The 25,034-nt window shown below is 42.0% G+C and overlaps 1 protein-coding gene across 2 annotated transcripts in view; it reads right to left on the bottom strand.

The window, feature by feature from the left end:
• Positions 1-25,034, bottom strand: part of dab1a (DAB adaptor protein 1a) — a 330,333-nt gene that overhangs the window by 114,192 nt on the left and 191,107 nt on the right. For both annotated transcript variants that reach the window (XM_074636001.1, XM_074636002.1), the window contains one exon: positions 12,053-12,109. The gene's annotated coding sequence lies outside the window, so the exon portion shown is untranslated. The remainder of the gene's footprint in view (positions 1-12,052; positions 12,110-25,034) is intronic.

Raw genomic sequence — 25,034 nt, 5'->3', positions numbered from 1 at the left:
CCTCTCTGAGGTTGCCTGGTTACCTCTTTCTGTAGGCTGGTTCAGTCCGCCGGCCGGCAGCCAATCACAAGGCCGGGTTCAGCTTAACCCCTCAGCTGCTGAACTGTCCTGATTTCCAGCTTTCAAGGAGTGGGAGTGGAGGAGGAGGGGTGTGTGTGTGTGTGTGTGTGTGTGTGTGTGTGTGTGTGTGTGTGTGTGTGTGTGTGTGTGTGTGTGTGTGAGGATTTAGAAAATGTATATTAACAAAATTATAATGAGCAAGAAAAGATGAAAGAGGAAGAGGAAGGAGGAGGAGGCTGATGGGGGAATTTGAGTTTGAAATTAAAAGTTGTGCAAGAAACGTCATCAGACTTCACTGTTTGTTGTAGTTTGGAGGCCGCTAAAGGATGACTGTGTACCGGCTAAAGTTCACAGCCGCCACACGCTCACTCTTTTTTTTCTACACACACACACACGTAGTAATGCTGACGAAAAAACACACTGAGTCATGAGTGCGCGCAGGCGGTCGTCACGCTGGTTCATTCATTCAGCACAGACTATTGATTGGTTAACCACCCGCACTCAAGTCATGGAGGCTAAATCGTGTGTGTGTGTGAGTCATGGACTTGGCAAACTCACCACTTACTTTGAGAATGGGAGAACACTTACTGTAAGAAAAAAATATGTTTAAGAAAGAAAGAAACTAGAATTCTTGAGTTATGGCCAAAAATGTGTTTTGTGCAACGGGCAACTACTGGTCTGAGAAGTGAAGCCAATGCTGAAGTGCCTTAAACCTGCATTCATTCTAACAGCCAGCAGGGGGCGACTCCTCTGGTTGCTAAAAGAAGTCTGATTGTATAGAAGTCTATGAGAAAATGAGCCTACTTCTCACTTGATTTATTACCTCAGTAAACATTGTGAACATGAGTTTATGGTCTCAATCGCTAGTTTCAAGTCTTCTTCAATACAGCATGATGTTCATTTAGTAAATTATGGTTCCATTTAGAGTCAAATAGACCATAAAGCAGGGTATACTTTAGGGCGTGTCTACCTTGTGATTGACAGGTCGCTACCACTGCGTTGTCCAGTCTGGGAGTTGTCCGTGTTTTCGTCTTGGAACTTTTTTTTAGTGTGTTTTCAGTTCATGAAAGTTAATTGTTACATTTTAAGTCACATAAAAATGTCTTGTTCAGTGTTCGGTTGTACTTAGCTCCATCCTCTCGTGTCATTTCTGGTTGCAAAAAAACCAAGATGGCGACAACCAAAATGCAGATCTCAAGGCTTCAAAATGTCACGGTGACTACGTCCACTTCTTATATACAGTCTATAATTTTGTGAGGTCACTTGACCTCCAAATTCTAATCAGTTCATCCTTGAGTTCAAGTGGACGTTTGTGCATTCATGGGAATGGGACGGACGGTTGTATGGACAACCCGACAACATAATGCCTCCAGCTTTGGCTGTCACTAGTGCGGATGCATAGAAAGACATCATTTAGACCTAAAGACAGAAAATAAAGCTTCCTTACTGTTATTGTTTATTTTATTTATTAGTGTGAGACTGACAAGAGAAAACTTGGATGTAAGAGGATGATGCAACTCTGCTGACTTCACTGAACTACAGCATTTTGCCATTTCATGCCTTTCCTCCATTCCTCCTTAAGCCTTAACCTTGTGCAGCTTGCCCCCTTTAATCCACACCTCCTTTCACTTTTCTGCCCCTGCACATCCTCCTCTTCTCCCTTTCTCCTCCACTTCCTCGCCCACAGATCATCCTCTTCTCAAGATGTGGCATGCTGCTGTCAGGGGGATGTGACAAATAAGTCAACATTTGATTTAAAATAACTACGGAAGTGGCGTTACTTAAGTACGGAAGTTACCTGACAAATAAGTCAATGTTTGGTTTAAAAAAACTATGGAAGTGGTACGGAAGTTATGTGACAAATAAGTTAACGTCTGGGTCAAAATAACTACGAAAGTGGAGTTACTTAATTACGGAAGTTTCATGACAAATAAGTCAACATTTAGGTTACAATAACTAAAGAAGTGGCGTTACTTAAGTACCGAAGTTACGTGACAAATAAGTCAACGTCTGGGATAAAATAAGTATGGAAGTGGCGGTTACTTAAGTACGGAAGTTAAGTGACAAATAAGTCAACATTTGGTTTAAAATAACTATGAAAGTTTAGTAACTTAAGTACGGAAGTTACGTGACAAATAAGTCAACGATGACTTCTGGTTTCCCACGGGGTACAAACAGCGGTCCCACCCATCCATCCCGACCTCCTCCCTGCACTGCGTTTGTCGCTCTTTATACTTCCTGGTTCACGATTAAATGGATTAAATACGCATTGATTTTGTGGGATATATACGAATTACAGTGCATTACTTTTCCTAGGTATAGAAACAGTGTCTGACAACAGTGATTGAAACCTCATTTAAATCTTAATTTCTCAACCTTCTATGTCTCAATAAACTTCCTTTCTTTCTCATCCACACCACCTCATCCCTTTGCCCTCCTCACCACTCTCTCTCGCCCATCATCTCTCTCTTCCCTGCTCTGTTTTCCTACCTAAGTATAGCTGTAGTTTACCTTCTCTATCGATGCAGAGCCCTCCTGTCTATCTCCCTCCCACACTTCAGTATCTCTGCCCTTTTTTTTGCCATATCTCCCTCCCTCAGTATCTGCCTCCCTCACTCACCTTCCTCCTCCTCTGTCTCACAGTCTCCTGCTGTCTGTCTGTCTCAGCTTGGCTGAACAGATAACTGCTGGATGCTCATGTGGGCAAAGCCAGCTTTACTCTCTTTCCTCTCACTCCTATATGTCACACACAGCAGTCACATAGAAACACACCTGACTAGATGTAAATCACATCAACACACTGCTGTTTAGGGTAATCCATGGGAATGTCCAGATGGATATGATATCCGGTGAGAACGTGAAGGTCAGCTCCCTCTAACTGTTCACACTAAACATTGTTTCACAGGATTAGGATTCCTCTAATACACACATATGCAGAGAAAAGGACAGAGAGAGAGAGAGAGAGAATGAAAAAGGGACAGGGACAGACAGGGAGACGAGAGAGAGAAAAACAGGGAAAAGGAGAAAGAATGGAAATTTATGCGTATTATCAGCAAAACGGGTCAAACTCGTTAAAGGCAACAAAGGCAGCTCTCTAATTGCCTGAGCTACAGCTCGGCACCGCTCAGCTACAGTAGTGGCAGTACAGTACAGTGGGATGGTCTCCGACAGTCAGTTCATCATTGGATATACAGTAAGCCTGATTAGAACATGTAACATGTTGACCAACAATCTTCAAACTGCACATACGTCAGATTTAAGTACTGAAACATGTTCCTATGGATGAGGGAATCTCTGGATAGATATGATGCCAACTCAGAGCTCAAACCGGTGGCTCAACAGAGAAGATCTGGAGCACATGGTCATACAGGAGTTCAAACTTTTAAAGGAATACTTCACCCATTAAATGACCAGTTGTTTATCAATTACTCATCCTGTGCTACCTTCAAGAAAACTTTGCTTTTCTCGCATGAACGAAGAATCCAAAAACGGAGAAAAGTCCTGATGAATTGAAGTAAATGGGGGCCGCGTTTAACAGCGAAACTATATCGAAACATCCGTTAACAAACTCTCACACAACTCCTGCAGAATAATCCAAGACTCATTTATCCAGTCATATGCTCACTACTTGCCAAACACATTTTCGCAAAAAATCTTTTAACTATTCACTTTAAATTTTGTGTTTACCGGAGATGAGCTCATAACTTTCTTGGAAATAAGTAATTTAGCATGAAAAGAAAATCACAAAAAACAACTAGTCGATGAAAGAAATCTTAGTCGACTAAGACCAAAAACGACTGATTAGTCGACTTTAGAGACTATAATACTGCACGAGTTGTACAAGAGTTTGTAAACGGATGTTTTGATATAGTTTTGCTGTTGTAAAAAGTGTCCCCCATTTACTTGAATTCACCAAGACCTTTCTTCATTTTTGGATTATTCGTTCATGAAATAAAAAACTAAGTTTTCTTCAAGAATTCAAGGTAACACGGGGTGAGTAATTTATATACAAATGGTCATTTTGTGGGTGAAGCACTCCTTTAAAAAGGTGTAGCAACTAACAAACAGCAGCTCTTCATTAGAGTAAGAAGAAGCAGTGCTAGTACTGCGCACAGCTAAGAGCTGGATCTCATACTATAGACAGGTTCTGGGCGTTGTTTCTAGCCATGGCCATAGCTTATATAATATATAATAATAATAATAGCTTGCACCTTTCAGGGGGCCCAAGGACGCTTTACACATATGGAGGCAGACAAAAACAAATAGCACAAAACAGAAAATAATAATAGCAGCAATGGTTGCAATAGATAACATAATTAACTAATTCCATAGGCCTTGGTGAACCCAGGTAGGTTTTAAAGATGTCCATAGATGCAGCATTACGGATCTGCCGGGAGAGAGTTCCTATTACAGGATGGGGGGCCGGCGCATCCTAGTAACCAAGATTAATATATCCATTTATTTAGTCCATATGTTTCAGGTGTGTTAAATATGTAAATCCAGTGGCATTACATATTTTCAATACCACAACATATCAGGGTGGAGGCCCAGCCATGTTTTGCATACATAATGATGTACCTGACATTCAGTATTCCAGGTTGTAGGTGAGCTATTAGCTGCGTGCAGACAATTTAAACATCTTCACTGCCTCCTCTTACTCTGATGAAGACATGATGTTGGTGAAATGATGGTTGCTACAGCGTATTTAAAGCTATATCTGCATGCTCCAGATCTCATCCCTCCGTACCATATTAAAATATGTCTTTCTGTAGTCACATGACATTGTAATCAAATGTTAGTTGACGCCCGTAAATGACACAGTCTCCTCTGAAAAGGCGTCAATATGTCTGGAGGTGAATTTGTTAGGCACATCTAGACTGGAATGAGATTAGCTTTGACCCAAATGCACAAATGAGTACACAGCGACCTATCTCATCTCCCGTACTGCTTATTTAGCTACACCAACACCAGGGTGTCGTGTGTGTGGATGTGTCACAAAGAGTGAATGAACGAGAGAGAGAGAGAGAGAGAGAGAGAGAGAGAGAGAGAGAGAGAGAGAGAGAGAGAGAGAGAGAGAGAGAGAGAGAGAGAGAGAGAGAGAGAGAGAGAGAGAGAGAGAGAGAGAGAGAGAGAGAGAGAGAGAGAGAGAGAGAGAGAGAGAAGGCAGAGGCAGATGGAACGGAGCTACGAAGCTAGACCCCCCTCCAAAGACGAAACATCTCAGCGTAACCGTAGCTATCAAAGCACGCCACTCTTCAATAACTCTGATGTATCAGGATATCAAGTGGCTGACAGATGTGAAGAGAGTACAAGTGGAGATGAGGAGAGATGGTTTATGAGAGAGGAAATATATCTGAAAATGCAGTATGTGCAAACACATGCAGAGGAGTTTTGACAATGTGACATTCTCATATGTAAATAAGGCGAAAAAGAGACACTGCTGAGCATGATCACAACTTAAATCTAGGTGACAGGTTGACTTGTGGGTATTGGGTTAAGGTAGAGGGGAGGTGTGTGTGTGTGTCTGTGTGTGTGTGTGTGTGTGTGTGTGTGTGTTAGCCCGCAGGGGGTTAGATATAAAGATGTGCTGTGTTGAAATGTCACACATGTTTATGCTTTCATCACGATGTGTAACTTTGAGGGCTTTTGCCTCTGGGAGGATCCATCATATTTCATCATGTTTCATTAACACGTTTCATGCGTATGCAGACATGGGAGCATGCACACGCATACACACACACAGTTTCCCCTTAGAACAGAGGGGAGGTACAGGGTGTCTAATCCCACCTCTGTGTGAGCGTCGCTGTGAGCCCTGCTGCCACTTTCAACTCACTGTACTCCATCAGCCCTGACACTCTAAAAACACCAACACATGACACCCAAACACGGTTTTCCCAGTAAGTTTTTTAAAGATGAGGATGTATTGATCACCAGTCAGCGGTTCTTGCACAAATAGCAAGTTGTGGTGTGGCACAAGAAAGACAATTGTTTGTTAGTTTAAAAATAAGACAAAACAATCATGTAAATACATTAATTGAATGTTATTCTTGTTTCATAATAGGAAGATAATTTGTGTCTGAGAAGTAATTAAAGGAGGTTATTAGCAGAAAAAACTTAACAGGGTCTCACTGGAGGTGACAGGAGGCGGTGGTGATAACATTAGCAGCAAATCAAACCAATCCTGTCTCCTACAAAATGACCTTCCCATACGACTAAACCTACATCTTAATTACGTTTGGATGGAAACATATTTTCTCAGTCGCAGTTTTAAACAAATGGTTAACGTTGTGAATTGAAATAAAACAAAACTACTTGGTTATGTTAGTAAAAACATCATGGTTTGGCTTAAAATGACTACGCTTGTTACGTTATTTACATTAAGTAAATAGGTGAACATTGACTTTTGGTTTCACACAGGACATGAACAGCGCTCTACTGGCTGAAAGTCCATCACGTTCTCATCCCAACTTGTCACATACGGCCACTTTGTCACGCCCCTTGCCGTCACTTTAGGTTTAGGCAACAAAACCACTATAGTTAGGTTTCATAAAAACTACATGATTGGGTTTAAAACTACTACGATGTTACGGTGAAAATAAATCTGAATGTTGTGAAAACGGGACATGAACAAACAGCTGATTGTAACGTGAAAGTGAAACTTAACACACGGGACATGAACAGCGGTCTCCTGGAAATATGATGTTTGTCAATTTAAAAAAATGAATTTGCAAGTCAAGGAAGTCTCAGTTTGTTGTAAAACTGTTGAAGTAGGAGACGAAATTACGTGAAATTAAAGTGAAAATGCGTAATTAGAAAGACGACACACCCAAAAGTGACATAAGTGACGTCTCTCTCTCTGAAGCTATGATGCCTGAGTGTTTCGTACTGGGATGTACTCACACCAGCAACGGGTCTGATTGTTCTGTCTCCATCGCTGGATAAAACACATCAGGTCAAATAACGTTTCATTTGTGCGTGGAACATAGCTAAGTTAGCTAGCCAGCTAGTGATGGTGACGTATATTGTGCGAGACGAGAGACGTAGTTCACTGAGCGGTTTCACACAAAACTAAATGATTCTACGACGAACTGAGACTTTCTTGACTTGCAAAATTATGTTTTAAAGTGACAAACATCATCTGTGTGATTCATGGCGTAATTCAAACGGGATCAAAAAATAATCGTCTCTTGTCGTTGACTACGGTACATATTTTTCCCGAAAATAAGGTCCCATGGGGTTTACCGGAAGGGGCGGGACTTTGCCTCTCTATTAGTCAGATAGATACAGAAACATGAGAAAATAGGGACCCTTTAAGACCAGCTCTCATGCTCCCAGAGACAAATCCTTACCGCAGACAGCAGAGAAATGCCCCAAGTGTATAAAAATCAAATACAAGAATCATACATCAGTGTGGATTGAAGAGTTGATAAGAGGATCTGCTGTACACTATATTCCTCCTGACTACCCTCCGCTACGCTGGACTGAGGAGTTATGATACTGACCCGGCTCAACCTCTGGTAAACTCTGTGAATCACTCATCGAGAGGGGTTAGGGGAGGAAAACTGTGTGTGTGTGTGTGTGTGTTGCGTTGGAGGAGAGGGGGGGTGATGGTAGCGGTGAAAGGAAGAGAGAGGGGAAAAGAGGGCAGAGGAGGTGGAACAAGTCAAGCTGACACAGTTTCAGTGTATTCTCAATATTGTAAATAATGCAGGATGCGCTGTTTCTCATGGATGTTGTCTTCATCCATTTTTAACTGGTTCAGTTTCACAGTAGTACTCCAGCTCTCCGTCTCTCTCCCCCTCTCTCAGCCTGTATATGTCTGGATATGTGCAGCAGGCATGTATTTAATGTGATAAACTCACCTTTTAGTCGAGGTCACAGAAAAACACGCAGGTTAATGGCTCTCTGCTAATTGTTTTTTGATTGCCGGAGTTAATCAAGTCCACTTCAAAACAGATATTGGTAATGACCTCTCACTCTCTCTCTCACTCTCGTGCTGCTTGTTTGGCAGCGATTCAGGACAAAAGTCAAGTGACCTTCATATAAATTACATATAAAAAATACATTCCTGATGCTATTCCTTAAGTTAGAAAAGATAAAATATTCTGCCAACCCAAAAATTCTATGCAACATGGGACCCTTTAGTATCTTATTTTGAAAGGCTTAAGACCCAAAAAATTAATTAAATTAAATAAATTTTTATATAGCGTCAAATCATAGCAGAAGTTGCCTTGAAACGCTTTTTCTATAGCACAGGTCTAGTCTAATTATTCACCATGATAAGCCCACCCCAGGACCCGCTCATCGAGCGCTCTACACACTAGAATGTAGTGTTAATAACTGATCTATACTGTATACTTGAACCTCCACAAATTTGTTTATATTTAAAAGTATGTATATGTATCTTTTCCTATGCAAAATGTAAATTAATTCATCTGTATGTAGGTTTTATTTGATCAATTTTGTGTTTGTTGGTTTTTTTATTTTTATTTTATTTTATTTTATTTTATCTTGTTATATTTTATTTTATTTTATTTTATTTTATTTTATTTTATTTTATTTTATTTTATTTTATTTTATTTTGGATTTTGGATTTTGTTATTTGTTATTTTTTTTTACTATTTAATTTTGAATAATCATTCCCTGGGTAGATATGTAATTATACATTATTTTGTCTAGGCAGTGGGGGTGAGTGACAGTGAAAATGTTCTATGTTAAACATTTGTGAACTATGCCCTTTTTCTTAAATAAAAATATTACTAAAAAAACAAACACATTAACATTCCAAAAATAATTCATTGCTTTTGAACAGCTACCAACGGAAAAGCCAAAAGCCTCATAAAAAATTACTGTCACAGTGTTGCTTCAGGACGCGTCTCTTGTGACTCTTATTTATCACATTTTCATGTTTACAAACCTTGAGTGAGTGATATCACAGGAATAACAGAAGCTGTTGGGGATTTTTTTTAGAGCGGATTTTCCCTTTAATGCCGTGCAGCAGAACGCCCAAATCCAACGCTGAAAGCAAGGACACAGCAGGAACTCCAGTTTGCTTTCTGAGGCTCCACAATGCAGCTAACTGCATTACATTAGTTCATATGGTCAGACACGCTGTTGATGAAACCCCCTAACCTCCACCTCAACCTTAACTCACAGCATGTGTGTGTGTGTGTGTGTGTTTGAGAGAGAAAGTGTGTTTCTGTGTCGGTGTGTGTCTATGTGAGCTCTGGTTGGCTGCCTGGGGCTCATTGCTCATCTCAGTGGGTATAAATAGAAAAATAGAGAGCCAGGAATATAAGAGCATCATAGTGTGTCTGTGGGGTGTCTGTGGGGCGGAGACGCTGCTCAGAGCTAAAAAAAAAAATTTAAAAAAAAATAAATAAAAATGTGATAGCAGGTGGATGGGCTGCAGGATTCAAAGCTAAACAAATGTTGAATCTAACAGCAGGTTTGGTTTGTCGAAGTGAAACCGTATCAGAGGTCGCTGCAGGACTGTGGCGGTCAACACAATACCAAATCAAAATGTTTAAAGGGCATTAATAATCTTATTATTAGGTTTTTATTAGAGCTGTCAATCGATTAAAATATTTATTCGTGATCAATTGCGTGATTGTCCGTAGTTAATCGCACATTCTTTTTATCTGTCCAAAATGTACCTTAAAGGGAGATTTGTCAAGTATTTAATACTCTTATGAACATGGGAGTGAGAAAATATGCTTTCTTTATGCAAATGTATGTATATATTTATTATTGGAAATCAATTAACAACACAAAACAATGACAGATATTGTCCAGAAACCCTCACAGGTACTGCACTTAGCATAAAACAATATGCTCAAATCATAACATGGCAAACTGCAGCCCAACAGGCAACAACAGCTGTCAGTGTGTCAGTGTGCTGACTTGACTATGACTTGCCCCAAAACTGCATGTGATTATCATAAAGTGGGCATGTCTGTAAAGGGGAGACTCGTGGGTACCCATAGAACCCATTTTCATTCACATATCTTGAGGTCAGCAGTCAAGGGACCCCTTTGAAAGTATGTATGTTTTAGCGTCAAAATGCTCACAGTAATTTTACTTCGCGAAACGGGAGTATACATATACACACCTCATATCAAAAATCCAAACTAACTCTTTCAGTTATTTCCAGACTTGACTCAGCTAGTGCTAGCGTTCACATTATTATAACCTTATTGATCAGCTTACTGTGGTAACCTACGTCACTGCTTTTTGCTGACGGCTGCGTAGTCGTCTCATGCTGCTGTTGTTACAGTTGTTTGTTGGTTCGTTCATTTTCAACAGGTTCAAAACAACATACTCGCAGCAGAGTTTGCAGCTCTCATCTCTTGTTGCTGTGTGTTGCCTCAGCACCCCCTGGTTTGTTTTGGCTCTGTTTGTGCATCACTCAGGTTTTTGTGAGATTAATATGATGTGTGGAGATGAATGCTGTGGATGTTGTATGTGAGTTTCTATTCTATTCACTCTGTCGCCATTTGCTGTAATCACTCCCTCGTTCACCCTCATTACTCCCTTTTTTTTGCATCTATAAAAAGCGACACATTGCACTGTGGGATTGTTAGAATACCAGGGACACTACTTAATTCATTTCATTGTGTGGATTTTTGAGGGCACTATAAAGTGCATAGAATCCACACTTGGACACTCAAATAAAATGGTAAAGAGTAATATGGTGCACGATATAGCAAATAGGTGATATAATAGGCTCAGACACAGACAGCAGCTGAACAAAAAGTAGAACAGATAGCAGGTTATGATGTGATGACTAGGGCTGACGTGGTGAAGGAACTTCCCCTGCGGTGATAATGACTGGCTCAACAGTGCGATATGCGATATTATTGACATATTGCAAAATACTTAATTTATCCTGATTTTAGTGCTATATACATACATTTTATTGTTAGGCTATTATTAGGTGTATTGTTGCTTTATAATGGCAAGTTTGGCAATAGATTAAAAACCATTTAAATACTTTTTTTTAAAGAACACAGAAGGGTCATAAGATGCGGTATTTTTTTCAGCTGAGGCGCTTTGGTTGTGTCTGGTTGCTATGATTATAGAATATCAAAACATACCAGCACCAGGTAGAGTACTTGCTCTGGATGAAGGGAAGGCTGAAACAAGTAGGGAGAGAGGACAGAACCGCCAGTCTGTGTTTTACTTTCTCCTCCAATGTTGTTGTTAAGGATTTGTCCCGCCCCTCCTCCATTGTGATTGGATGGATGGGTAAATGAGTGGCAGTGACAAGCGCAGCGTTTTACCCAAAGTTGAACATTTTTCAACTCTCGGCCAAAGAACGTATATTTAGATTTTTTTTTATTTTTAATGATAGTGACTCCAACCCAAGGCCACTGCGGTGAGACCTCAGCCTTGATATATTGGGCGTCCAGCTCTACCAGGTAGGCTACTGCGGCGCCCCAAAGAACATATATTGCAAAGAAGTGAAAGTCAATTGTTCGTTTCATTGCAACATCAGTGCCCAGCAGCAAAGCTACGCTTCCGTCATTTTGGTCTGAAAGCGATTACCGTTAGCCAGTAAAACGTCCGCCTAAAAAGTGCTGTACAAAAGTAAAACAAAATGATTTCTATTCTATTGTCATATTCTACCGAAATGGCCTGTGTTGAACAATAAAATCTTATATTTTCAGTCCAAAAAGGTGGCAGCGACTGTTGTCAAAAAACAACAGAGTTTCGTCTCTTTGCTTCTATACTCTTTATCTCGGCGACCAGAAAAGAAAACAGCAAACGTGCAGCGCTCAGCGCTTCGTCACGCTGCTGGCGTTTGTAGCATAGTGTAAATACGCAGTGCTCCCATTGCAAAGAAAAACTTGAACGTAGCGGTTGTGATAGTTGCTTGCCATCCCCTGCAGTATTGCAATATTGCGGTTATTTCGACAGCCCTAGTGATGACGTTCAAAAGATGGCGTGTTTGATGCACACAAACAGAGTGCTATGAGAACTGAACACATACCTGGACGTCACCACACCTGGTGTCCATATCACTGCTCCTCAGAGTCGGAAAGTGCACCTGGAGGGGAGAGTTAGGGGAGAAACAGGAGGGAGGGGGAGAGGGGGGGACACATCATTAAGAAAAAGCACTTGTCAGGTAACCCATTAGAGTACCATTACAATACCAATCTCTGCTCCCCATCTTTCCCTCTCAGTATGTGTGTGTGTGTAATTCTCTTTGGGTGCCTCTAGTCACCAGCGGGGAGATGAGATCATTACCTGTGACTGCGAGGCTAATGTCACACTCAGCCTCAAAACACACACATATATATATACATACACACACACACACACGCACACACACACACACACACACACACACACACACACACACACACACACACACACACAGAGAGAGGGCCACACGCACACACACACATTCAGACTAAGGAGGCTAATGTGACAAAACTGCGGTGACCGCGGGGCTTGTCTCCATTTGGATAAGGCAGCCTGTTTTACAACCTGCTTCCCACACCGGCAGACAAGAGAAACAAGAGGATAGAGAGAAGAGGGAGGAATGACAGAAGGATGAATAGAGGGGCATCTAATTGGAGACATGGTGGGAAACGAACAGCCATCTCTCCGTTTCTGGTGGAGAACGGAGACTGTACGGAGAAAAAGGGTACAGCTGCGGACATAATGTATGGCTCAGAATAAGCTCATTAGCAGTGGTGGGACTGTGAATGACAGATAAGGGGGGATGTGGAGGGGGATGATGGGAGGGGTGGAAATGGGTCAGAAGGTGGAGATGACTGGCCTGGCCTCTAATTAACTTCTCCATCAGCCCTACGGCTCTTACTTCATATTACCCTTACATTACTTATACTGCAACAACATGCATGACACTGTGAAGGAGGAACATGCTTCTGTCGCAAAAATCCATAGCTGTTTTATACTGGTATGGATTTTAAAGTTCAGTTCAAGTGTTTAGTTTCAAACCCGTCTCTCAAAATGAAGTTGGATTAACCAATCAGCTTGTTGGTTGGTGTGTGGCCCAGCAGCGGCACGCAACCCTTTGTGAAGATTTGGGAAATTTGCAAGTCAACTCGACTGTCAAGCCGCCCACACATGATCAGCGGTCAAATTGCTCTCCGCTGGAGGTGCCATTGTTTCCCTTTGGCTTGGTGCACAGCTCAAAATCGCCACCAAGCGCTACACTCAAAGTTCAAATTATTTCATCTTTGACCTCGGTTGTCGCTGACCTTTCAAAGCGCAACCAATGAGATAACAACTATACCTGTTGTTGTTGCCTAGAAACAGTGAATGGTGTTCCTTGCACACTGATTTGCCCTACCGCGCGGTGAGCGATGAACAAATTTCCTGTCAAGCGAAGGCTGCGTCAGCCTCTGCGACAATACGTTCTCACTCATCAAATACTGATGCGATGTCAGTGGCCCTACTCTTCAAACTATGACGCTCTAGGTACCCCTGTAGCATCAGTTTTAGACGTGTTAGGGGTCAGTTTACGCTCGTTACATGCATACAGTCTTTTCAAAGTAAACTTCCAAAGTAGGCTAACTTGTGCCTGATTTATACGCCTGCAGCTGTGCGCCTATGCGTTCTGTGCGGGCTGGTGTGGATTGCATGTCATTTGTTTTGGATTTGGAACTGTGATTTTCAAATCCTTTGTCAGACTGTCTTTGATTTGTTTGATAAATGTGATTCAATAGTTTCATATAAGTTTGGCCCAACACAACTCCATGGCTGGATGATGAGGAGGAGCTCCTGTGCGGCCTCCAAATACAACCCGGCTCTGATCCAATCAAACTTCTGCAGCATCTGTGGTGCCTGGCATGTAGTCACTTTTTCAGGAGGTGCGTGGCACGTCTCTGCAGCTCTCTGTGAGCTCCGCAAATCATCTCCGTGGCAGGTGATAGGCTGAACCATCTGTTAATCAAACTCCAAGCTCGTCGGAAGAAGAGCAAAAACACCTCTTCCATCGAGAAAAGCCTTCAGTGTCGTTCTTTGCTCTTCTTTCAATGAAGAAATGCTATTGCTGCAGCTAAGCTAACCTCTTTGAACAGTCGTCTCTCTGTGTCGTGTCACACACAGCTAATCCACATGTAGCTGCCAGTAGCTCCTCACAGGACACCGATTGGTCCGTTCTCTTGATTGCTGAACACAAACGCATCACTTGAAGCCTGAAAAGACAGATTTTTCATCCCGAGAATCCAGCTGCCGTGCGAGGTGATTTTCAAAATAAACTTCCATTGTAAGTTTTCTTAGTTTTTAGGTTTACTTGGTTAGGTTCAGGAAAAGATCGTGGTTTGGGGTTAAAATAAGTACATTTGTTCTGTAAAATAAGTTTGTTTTGTTACGTAACTTACTTGGTAAATGGTTATTGGACTTGCATTTATATAGCAAACGCTAAAGGGTGCCTCGGTATCAGACGTCGAGGGCCACTTACCTGGCGTTGGTTTTTGATAATAAGACCCTCCTCTACATAAATCTGCAGAGATGTTTACGTGCATTTTCACAGAGGTAGAATCACCACATAAGCTTTCAAAGGGAAGCTTGGAAAGCTCATCCAGAGTCTCCACTGCTTTGTGAATCTGGTAAATGATTGTAATACACACCATTAGAGCACCATGACCTCACAGCAGGCTTATTAAAGGCTCCAATTATGAACAATAATAACATTTCAAGGGCTGTATTATCATGCGATATGAAATCTGCGTCCTTTCTTTCTCCCTTCATGCCGCCTGTTTCCAGAGGGGAGAGAGAGTATAATATACTGCAAACACTATGGAGTTACTCATTGTTGTGCTTCGTAAATGAAAAAAATTTCATTCTCGTTCCATACGGCATGAAAATAAAGCTAGAGGTGCACTCTGTGTTTATTCTCGTGCTGCTTCGATGCACAACAACAAACTGTGTCAGCACACACTGAAATACATACATATAGTGCGGTGATGCTGTGGCGGTCTCTCTCCTCCTCCTCCTCCTCTCCTGCTCTCTCTCTTTAATTGTCTCTTTCAATCCAATTTTGCTTTCAATTTCAATTAGTTAAGCATCACATTAGCATTACTGGTAAGCACCAACAGTTTTAACAATGCAATTTTACAAAACGTGGGATTTCACCCTCTCTCTCTCTCTCTCTTTCTCTTTTCACACTGCCTCTCTCTCTCTCGTGCCCTCTCTCTCTCACCTCCCAAACACGCACACCCACACTATGTGTCCCGCTCATAATCATGTTGCAATCATGTGAAAAAGCGTAGGAATATTAAATATTAACTGCACATTCATTCCGGGCAAGCAGAATATGAAATGAATTAATCATGGCGTACAAGGCTGTCTAGATTCTTATCCTTTATCCTTATCAGGCCTTCATGTGCTGTGAGGATGCTCTGCAGGAAATTAACAGCGGCCAATGAGACAGACCAGGTGTGTGTACTCTATGTATGTATGTATGTATACTACATGTGTCAGAGTGTTATGATTTGCCCATTTGAAACCTGTCACTAAATGTCACTCATTCATGCCACAAACGTCTCTGTGACATTTATTTAACAGAGCATTCCTCCATTGTGTAATGTCATCACAGTAAATATACTAATGATGGGTGGTATCTGCTGAGCAGATATCCCAGTGTACAGTGTATTAGGAGCTTTCTAACGAAAATTACCCTGATGATGTCATAGCGATGTCAGCAGGGTTATCTCAGCTTTAGTCTCGCAGTGCCAGATAATCGGAGATAATAGAGAGGGAATTATGACCTGTTTAACTTCCAACAAAAACCAGTATGCAAATGGTAATAAAGGAGTGGATGTTGAAGTACATGGGATTTATTGTTTTACTTTTGTTTTTTACTTTGGTGAAGAATTTGTATCAAGAATCGTGGGATTTCACTGGTATTGGTATCAATTACTAAATTTCTGGTATCGTGAGAACCTGGATTCGGACAGTTTGATCACAACCATTTATCTACATGCGTGGAGACGTAGGGGGTTGCCACATGGGAATAAAATGAGAGCCGGGAGGCAGCTGTAGATTCTGGAGGAATAATGATACCTGAAACCGCGAGTCACATTACTGGCGGCAGGAGAGCTCTGACATTATTTTGGTTTTTTAAACTTTGAACAGCAGCAACAGTGAAGGAACCATCTGTGAGTGTCTGTTAGCATGTTAGCAGAGCAGCTGGAGCAACAACACTTCTGTGCACAGTGTTTACAAGTACACGACTTCTGCACGTCACCGCCCCGATATGAAGGGATGCCCTAAAGACTTTTCTTTTTTTTAAATATATAATCGTTTCCACCCAGTTTTAGCAAAGAAACCAGGGAGATTGTCTTCAGTCTTTATAATTGAGCAAAGCATTTAGAGACTGACTTGTGATTCTATCTCAGTTTGGGATTGGAGACTACAAATTCATAACAGAAAGCCTGCAAGGAGGGTCTGACAAAAGATGCTACAGAGTTGCATTATGGGAAGTGTAGGATCCAAGGATCCAAGGCCAAGAAGTCAGGCTATCTTGGCCTCTGCTGATTCAATCTTAAACCTAATTTTTTTACTTCCTCGGAAATCCTCCAACTTTATGAAGTTCAGCGCGTTTTTGTCAAAAAAATATGATTCATGGCGACAAAAGTTTACCCAAAATGCAAAAAAAAAGCACATTGAGGAGCGAGAGGTGAGGAGAAACTCAATGAGTCTCTTTTGAAGCCACACTTTAGGACCAGCATTACTTTGCTTCCCCTCTCTCTCTCTCTTCATCGCTCTATCTCTCACGCTTGATGGCCCCCCTGCATGCTCCTAATAACCCATGATGAGTCCTCCACACTTGAGCACCCTCCCATCAGACACCCGCTGAGACTCACACACACACAAACACGCACACACTCACACACACTCTACCCCTCCGTGTCGGACATAGAGGGGTGTGGATGATGACAGTCATCAGCCGGGCAATTAATGAGCCCGTCCCCTGGTCACATTACAACAGAGAGATGAAGAACAACATTAGCCAATATGGCTGGATCCTAACGGTATAATTAGCCTAGCATGCTGTTCCCCACTTGGACCAGAAAACCCGAAAGCAGAGCCAGCAGTGATGCAAAGACGTGGTGAAGGAGGACGACCAGGGAGAGGTGGAGTGGAGAGAGAGAGAGAGAGAAGTGGAGTACAGGAAAACACACACTGTTCAAAGATAAGGAGGCTGAAAATAGTAAAGCGATGAATACACAACAGCTTACGAGCCTGAATCTGGCTCTGTTTTACACTGAAAGGAGGGAGAGGTCGGGAATGGAGGGAGCAGCAGAGCCTCGTAAGCCCGGAGAGAATGATGGAGGTAAGACAGAGAAGTGAGAGGGAGGTATAAAGGAGAGGTGGATGAAGGGAGGGAGAGCAGAGTGCTGTAGACACAAGACCATGCTCGCAGCATACTGATGCCGCTGTAAGACATGCAGTCAGCGTGGCCTCGGCGAAGCAGCCAAGCATGTGCTGCAGAGGGCTGGGCTGTAACACGTTCATGTGTGCACGTATTGTTCATTATGATGTTGTGTGAAAAATAACACAACGAGGGGAAAGGTGGGATTATAGAAGAACATGCACTTTACGTGTGTGTGTGTTTCTACGTTTGTACGTGGGTGCGGTGCGTCCCATGTGTGTTTGTGTGTGCATCGTGTGCTGCAGTGGGCGGTGGGGTTGTTCATTATGCTGCGTGTGTCTCCGCCTGCAAAGCCTCTGTTATCACAACACAGAGCCCCGGCAGCTCCTGTGCTAGCTCTGTTACCATACTTTAGTCCCGTGGGAGCTCCTATAGCATATTCTGCTCCTCAAGGACGGTATACCGGAGCTCCGACGGAAACACAGACCCCCATAACCCATCACCCCCATAACCCATCACGACCAGCTCCACTCATGAACTCCTGCTGATCGACACGGGAGAACATAAACAAAGGAAGTCTTTGTATTTGTTTCTATTTTTCCTGAATGTTAAGTTTTATCTAGTTACTAGTTTTATTATACTAAACTTGCATCTGATGACTTGTGCTATATAAATAACATCTGATTGATAGTAAGAATGTTAAAGTTACTATGAGGAACTTTCATTTTGCGTAGATTTTGGCGGTCCCTGTGGACAAAAGTGGTAGTGTTTCCGAGTAACAGACTCCCTTTAGAAAACATCTTGTTTTACTGCAGCAGGGTCTGACAGTCTGTCTTGCACAGTCCTGTTTCTGGTTCTCCCGTGCCTCCCTTCCCTCCAGTGGGCACAACAACACGGCCTGGGCCTCCAGTAGCGTGGCGTCGGTGTTGGCTCCCAGCGGGGAACGGCGGAGCAGCGAGGCGAAGCTCTGCTCCTGGCCGGAGGAGGAGTCGGTGCTGTTGGGCGCAGAGCTCTCCACCTGACGCCAATCGCTGCCGGAGGCCCCGCTGGAGTCTGAGCTGAAGGTGTTTCTGGTGAACCTGCATGATTTTGTCCAATTTAGCCGAAATCCGACCCGGTGGCACAGATGACAAAAGTTAAGAATAACTATATAGAAATAGCCAATCTTCTCGCTAATGGTCTTGTTTACTTATGTAGGTCATACAGAGGTATCAGTATTGACTTGAGACTGTTTCATAACCAGCTTAAAGTAACTTTAAGTTCCATTTTGCCCTATAATAATTAACTGTGCGTACTTCGTATTACATGGAAAGACAAAAAACATAAAGGAAGAAAGGGAAGAAGAAAGAAAGATAAAGTCTTGTTTAAAGAGAGAGGAAGAGCTGGACAAAAAAGACAAAAAGGAAGTGAATCATAATGTAAAGAGTGTCAGCATCAATTTGAATTACATTTGAAATTCTCATTGAACCAACGGGACTTCATTCAGGTATTATAATAACTGCTCCGCAGTGTAAAGCATGCCAGAAGGCTGCCTGTATAATCTCTCTTTCTCTTCCCGCTCTATTTGACTCCGTCCAGGACACAACAGGAGGCCTGCTCCTCCTTTGTGTCTCACTCAATCCCTCACATTCACCCGTCTTTCAGAAAGAGATCCAGGAATGGATTTCATTCATTAGCAGAGATGAGAACAGCTTGCAGGGGGTACAAAAGTGTCTTTTTTCCTGCGTTTCTAAAAGTGTGCCACACTGTGAAAAACAGAAGGAAAATAAAAAGAGAAGCGAAAAACGCTCTGCAATGTTCTCCTCCATCTTTAATGAAAGAGAATGAGAGGAGCTGTCGCTTTCTGTCTCCCACTGCTCCACCACAACCTGATTACTGTCTGATGATGATGGCACTACTTCCTGACATCTAATTGAAATAATTGTGTGTAATCACTTTAAAACACTGGCAGGAGACACGCGAGCGATGAGAAGTAGTTAAGAAAGGCAACGGCGTTTTAATTGAATCTTCGCAGATGCGTCTGATTCCATCAAACAAGTCTAAAACCACCAGGAGACAGGCGGAGACACAGCGGTGGCACAGTTCAATTGAGAGATGAATGGTGGGGTAATGGGTTTAGGGGGTTGTGAAAGAGAGCGGGGTTTAGGTGGATATGCTTCAGCCATTCTCTCACACTCGCACACTTTATCCCACATAATCTGTAAGAAATCTTCAGAGTACCACAATGTATCCACCATCCAGGTGGACTTTCCCAGAAACCCATCTTTAATACAGCATTTCACATAAACAAGCCAAGCGAGGATTATGTACCGTTAACTGCTGATGCTCTAAAAAACACCTTTTCTGGCTCGGCAGCACCCACGGCTTGTGATCGCAAAGTACAGACACCTTGCGGGTTTTGTTGGGAAGTATTTTTAACTAAAACGCTCAGTCTGGACCTCAATGCTCAGCCGCCGCTGTTTCATGGGCCTGTGCACCACGGGGGCTGCTCTGTGGGTTTCTGAAGGTCCATATCACACAGAGCGCCCGGGCTCAGGGAGAGCCTGTCCACAGCCATTTCCCTACTCTTTAATCTCAGCGGCCGACTGGAGAGAGCAGCGCTGCACATTCCATTAATGTAAAGTGGGGCTTGAAGGCCCGTAATTTATTGGCTCTGCAGACTCGCCTCCCCTCATCTCACTCATACTGGCTCCCGGCCACCAAATACTCCCCCTGATACCCGCCGACATGCAGCACCCTGCGCTCAGCGTTTTACGCTATTTTCACTTTCTTTCTCCCTCCCTCTCTCTTTGCTTCTCCCTCCATACCTTTTGCCTCGACATCTCTCTCAATAGATTTACCTATCATGCATACATACATACAGAGATGCAGAAGCTTTTTTTCCTGTTCAGAATGATCATAGTATTTCATCCCAGCTGCTCCCTAAGCTTCTGCTATGAAAGGAGCCAAGGCCCGGCTCCTTAAGCAAGTACTGCAATCACTGATTTAGCGGATAGTTTAATTACTACCAAAATGACACACTCACGGAGCCACGGAGATAACGGCAGGAGAACACAGGAATCCCCTGCTGAGAGAGATGAAGTGCCAGAGACAGAAGAGTGTGTGTAAGACAGAAAAATAGAGACACACAAATCATATTTTCTCAGTTGATCTTCCCTCCTCATTCCCTTCCTTCAGTCTGGACTAATTGTTATGATCTGTGTTGCTATAACAAGGATGCCCTCCTGCCCATTAAGAAGCCAGACAGTACCAGGCTTTGCCAGCAGAGACTGATATGTCAGGACCGGGGACAAGCAGGTAAAGGCCCAGACACACCAAACCGACATCAGAGACCTAGCGGCGATGAAGGCCGCCTGTTTGCCTCGTCTCCCGTCGCCTGTGTCTTGACCAAAATGTTGCACTCGAACACACCGCAAAGACTGCAGCCGACGGCCAACTACCACACATGTCCTCTGGTAGTCTGTATTCGTCATACAAAACGGAAGACCTTTACACACTGGGGTTGTGATGAATAAACAACGAAATACTCACCTGCGAATACTTCGCATCAAAACTATTCATACCAACAATGAATTTGCGACAGTTGCAGCACTTGTTCAATAAATAGATTTGCGCAGGCAGAGGACCAACTACCGGGATCCTATTGACCCAGAGCAGCATTTTGCAGTCTGTCTGAGGTAAACCGTTGTATAGCAAATATTACTGCACGTTATTTTATTGAGTTTCCTTTTAGCGAAATGCTCTGAGTGAATCTGTCTCTGGTAAACAGTTACGCAGTGTATATGTCTAGGGCTTTTATTGTGAAAGGTGCATTGCAGGACAGCGGAGCCTCCGTGTTGTTGTCATAGATGTATAATACATCCATGGTTGTTAAACACTATAGTGTACATTTTGAATGTCAGTTCCTCACAAAGCTCAGAAAAATCAACATTGTTCAGAAATAAAAAAAATTATGCCACTTTTTTGCCGTGTAATATTTGTGTTCTGAAAAAATATATTATACATTAATTACATGAAAAAAAAACACACTAGCCCGTCACTACATAGAAATGGTTTGAATATCCAGCAGTCAAAGATCTATGGATGGGACGCTCTTTAAGGATCATACGTTTGTTACATCACTACGACCTTGTTGCAGTCTCCTACTGGTTTTACCCTCCCCAGACCTGGAGCATGACAGAAGCACAGCTACACTGATACATGTTATTTTATAGGAACACAAAACGCCAACTAAAAATCCCAGCAGGAAAACACAGTTGCCTTCAACCTCTGACACCAGTCAGTGAAACTCCTCTCTGAGACAGTCAGTCTAAAAACTGAGACAAACTGCTTCTACTGGTAAAACAGTGACAAACTTAGACCCCTTTATACCACACATTAAAATGCATCTCAAGAACCCAAAAAATGGTACTTGGGACAGCCATAGCATTACGTATTTCAGCCCACGTAGTTGTTTTATGTGGATTGAAAACACAATTGCATTTACACTTGTGTTCAATGTGGTCACAATGCGTCCCTGACCACCTCCGGAGGTGGTTTGGCCAATCGGATCACAATCCATCCTCAATGTGTTTTGGGTGAATTTACACCTGTACTCTCATGTGGTCAAGCACTAGACTATCATTGCATTCCAATCACCCAAAACATATTTTAATACAAGGTGTACAGGGGATCTTTATGTCTTAAGAGACGGCTGTATCTAATCTATAAACTTCAGATGATGCAAGCAACAGACTGGCCAATACACCACTTCCTTTGTAATGAACTTTATGTTCCGGGACCTCCCTCGCTAGGCAGACCTGCTGTATATAACCCGTGTATCAGGAGCACAGGACCCTGGAGCTACATTGACTATACACTGTTTTAATTGTTTTCTAATTTAAAGTCACTGCTGTTTAATGCGTTGTGTTGTGTGAGTGCAAAATGTCTCCTGTGTGTTGTAGTACTTTAGAATTAAGATTTAATTTGGGAAATGTACAATCTAATTAAAGAGACAACGTTTATGTATGAAGAAAATCAATATATTGATACCAAGTTAAAAGAACCTCTGTGGGCTTTTTAATGAAGGCATTTCAGTAATGCTATTAGTGGAATTATGTTTGTTTCATTTGCTTCATTAGTTTGAGTATTTCATTTATAACGGTAGTAATTTGATCGTAATTAGGTTTACCTGCGTCATGTTTGGTATCATTTTACTGGCCTAAAATTAAACTTTCCAAAACTGTCTTCAGTGAGAGCTTCAATGATATTTCCCTCCACACAAGACCAGTAGTGAAATGCCTGGAAGATTAATATAAGATACTTGAAAACACCATCGACCATATCCAAGTATACACAAAACAATTCCAGTTGCTGAAAGGAATGTGGGGAAAATAATATCGACCAAACAAATAGATTCTTTACAAACCTACTGGTCAGATATTTTACACATAATAGAACAGATACTCAGGAAGGCGGGGCACCTAAAAACATAAACATACTCCTGGGAACACGTCCCAAAAGACAAACGTAAAACAACAAATCCCATTACTTCAACATAAAAACATCTGCTTCAAACAGCTGTATTTATTCATGTTTCTCGCAAAAAAATACATTTTTAGAAGATAACATTTCAACACGTCATGATAACATTAGAATTTACCTTCGCCCCAGTGCTCATTTTTACTGAATAGAGTCTGAACGTATCATAATGTGTATATATCGAAACTAAAATTACCGCCTCGCGGTTGTATTCCTCCACCAACCAGTCAAGTTGCAGTTTACATCCATGTCTGTCCAAAATCACTTCATTATTTTATCCTGTTAGACATTTGTGTGAAATTGTCATAATTAACATATGAATTCCTGAGTTATGGACAAAAATACGTGTTTTGTGAAGTCACAGTGACCTTTGACATCCAAAATCGAATCAGTTCATCCTTGAGTCTAAGTGGTCATTTGTGCCAAATTTGAAAATATTCCCACCAGGTGTTCACAAGAAAGGGATGGACCTACGGACGTACGGACAACCTGAACACATAATGCCTAATGCCATGGCTGTCGCCGGCGTGGAGGCATAAAAACTATGAGTGTTACGTTATGATTCAAGTGTGATTTGAGTCCTGGAATCCGCTCATTCAGTCCACACATGCAAGTATTGACCAGCACATCCCCAAATCTCGGTTACTGCACAACTGCAATTTCATTTTTCCAATTCTTCTTTCTTTCTCTTTGAGCGCTCACCACAAGTGGTCAATAGTCCTTATCTAAAAATCTCCACTCTTTATTATCCATACAAAGACTAATTTCCCATTTATACCCGATTTATCAGTTTGTGTCTTTGTTGTGGTCAGAAATAAATGTGTCATGTTTGCTTAATCATATTTTGGTTGTTAAACTTAAGATCCGTGCTACGCTGCTATATATTAACACTAATGGTGATAGGTTGTTTTTTAATCAATAAAGATTGGTTATAATTTTTTTTCACTACACAAATAATTATAGAAACACACAATCTCTCTTATCTTGATGCTTTTTACCCTATTGGGTACTCATTAAATCTGTAGATTGGTCAACCATATTCAAGTTACATCTAATAAATGTCATATTCCCCAACAAATAACACCGGTGTCAGCTGAAGTCCTACAGTTGTTACAATAAATGTCTTGAGAGTTTTTACAGGAAAAATACAAGAAAGAAGGTGAGACTGCAATAAACCTGAGAGTGGATGTTTTCAGGTTCAGTCACACATACAGATGAAATACAGAAATAAAATACATTCACAAACACCCCTCGTGGTTATGTGTGTCTGTGTGGTGTGGAACTGAATTATAGAAGGAGAACAGCCGAACTGGGACCAGTTAGAGTTGGCAAAGAGTTTTTAAAAGCCACAATAACAAGAGGAGGCAGGTGGGGAAGGAGCAAGCATTCAGTCTAAACGGATAAAAGAGAAATCAGAAGATAAGAGCTGCATACTGTAGGTTAATGCTATCTAATTACGATGAATTAAACATCTGCATCTCCTCACATTTCCATTGTTCCAACGCATGTGAAAAAGTATCTCCAATCTGTCTCTTAACACCACCATTTGTAGACTCACTAAGTGGTAGTTAAATGAAAACAAAACTGAATACAGAATTAGTGAGACTATCAAGTAAGCAAGCGATGCACTATTTATGAGCTGATTAAACTGTGTACGCGGTCAGAGCGGAGCCGAGAGAGAGGGGCGCTATTGGCCAGTGGGCTGCCTCTTACTTATTCATGCTGGGGGCTAGACGTCTCCCTCTGTAAATTATTTAGACCTTTTCTTTGTGTGTGTGTGTGTGTGTGTGTGTGTGTGTGTGTGTGTGTTTGAGAGCAGTGTGTGAGTGAATTATTAAGGTTATGTGTATACAGCCACAGTAGGGATCCCCTTTAGCTGGGTCACTGGCCATGCTGTTGAAATAACATTTGCCACTTTGCGCTCCATGTGCACGTGTGTGTGTGTGTGTGTGTGTGTGTGTGTGTGTGTAAATCCATCAGCGAGAGGGGTTTCCCCATTTAGTGAATGGATCCTTGGGGACACATTGTGGACAAAAAGGCCAAACTGATACTGAGATAAACATTACATGATGCTGAGATGGAAGGGGGGACGACGAAGAAA

This window comes from Sebastes fasciatus, chromosome 5 (genome assembly GCF_043250625.1).
Source record: "Sebastes fasciatus isolate fSebFas1 chromosome 5, fSebFas1.pri, whole genome shotgun sequence".
Taxonomy (NCBI): Eukaryota; Metazoa; Chordata; class Actinopteri; order Perciformes; family Sebastidae; genus Sebastes; species Sebastes fasciatus.
Note: the sequence above shows the minus strand (reverse complement) of the source record. Positions and strands in the feature narration are given on the sequence as shown.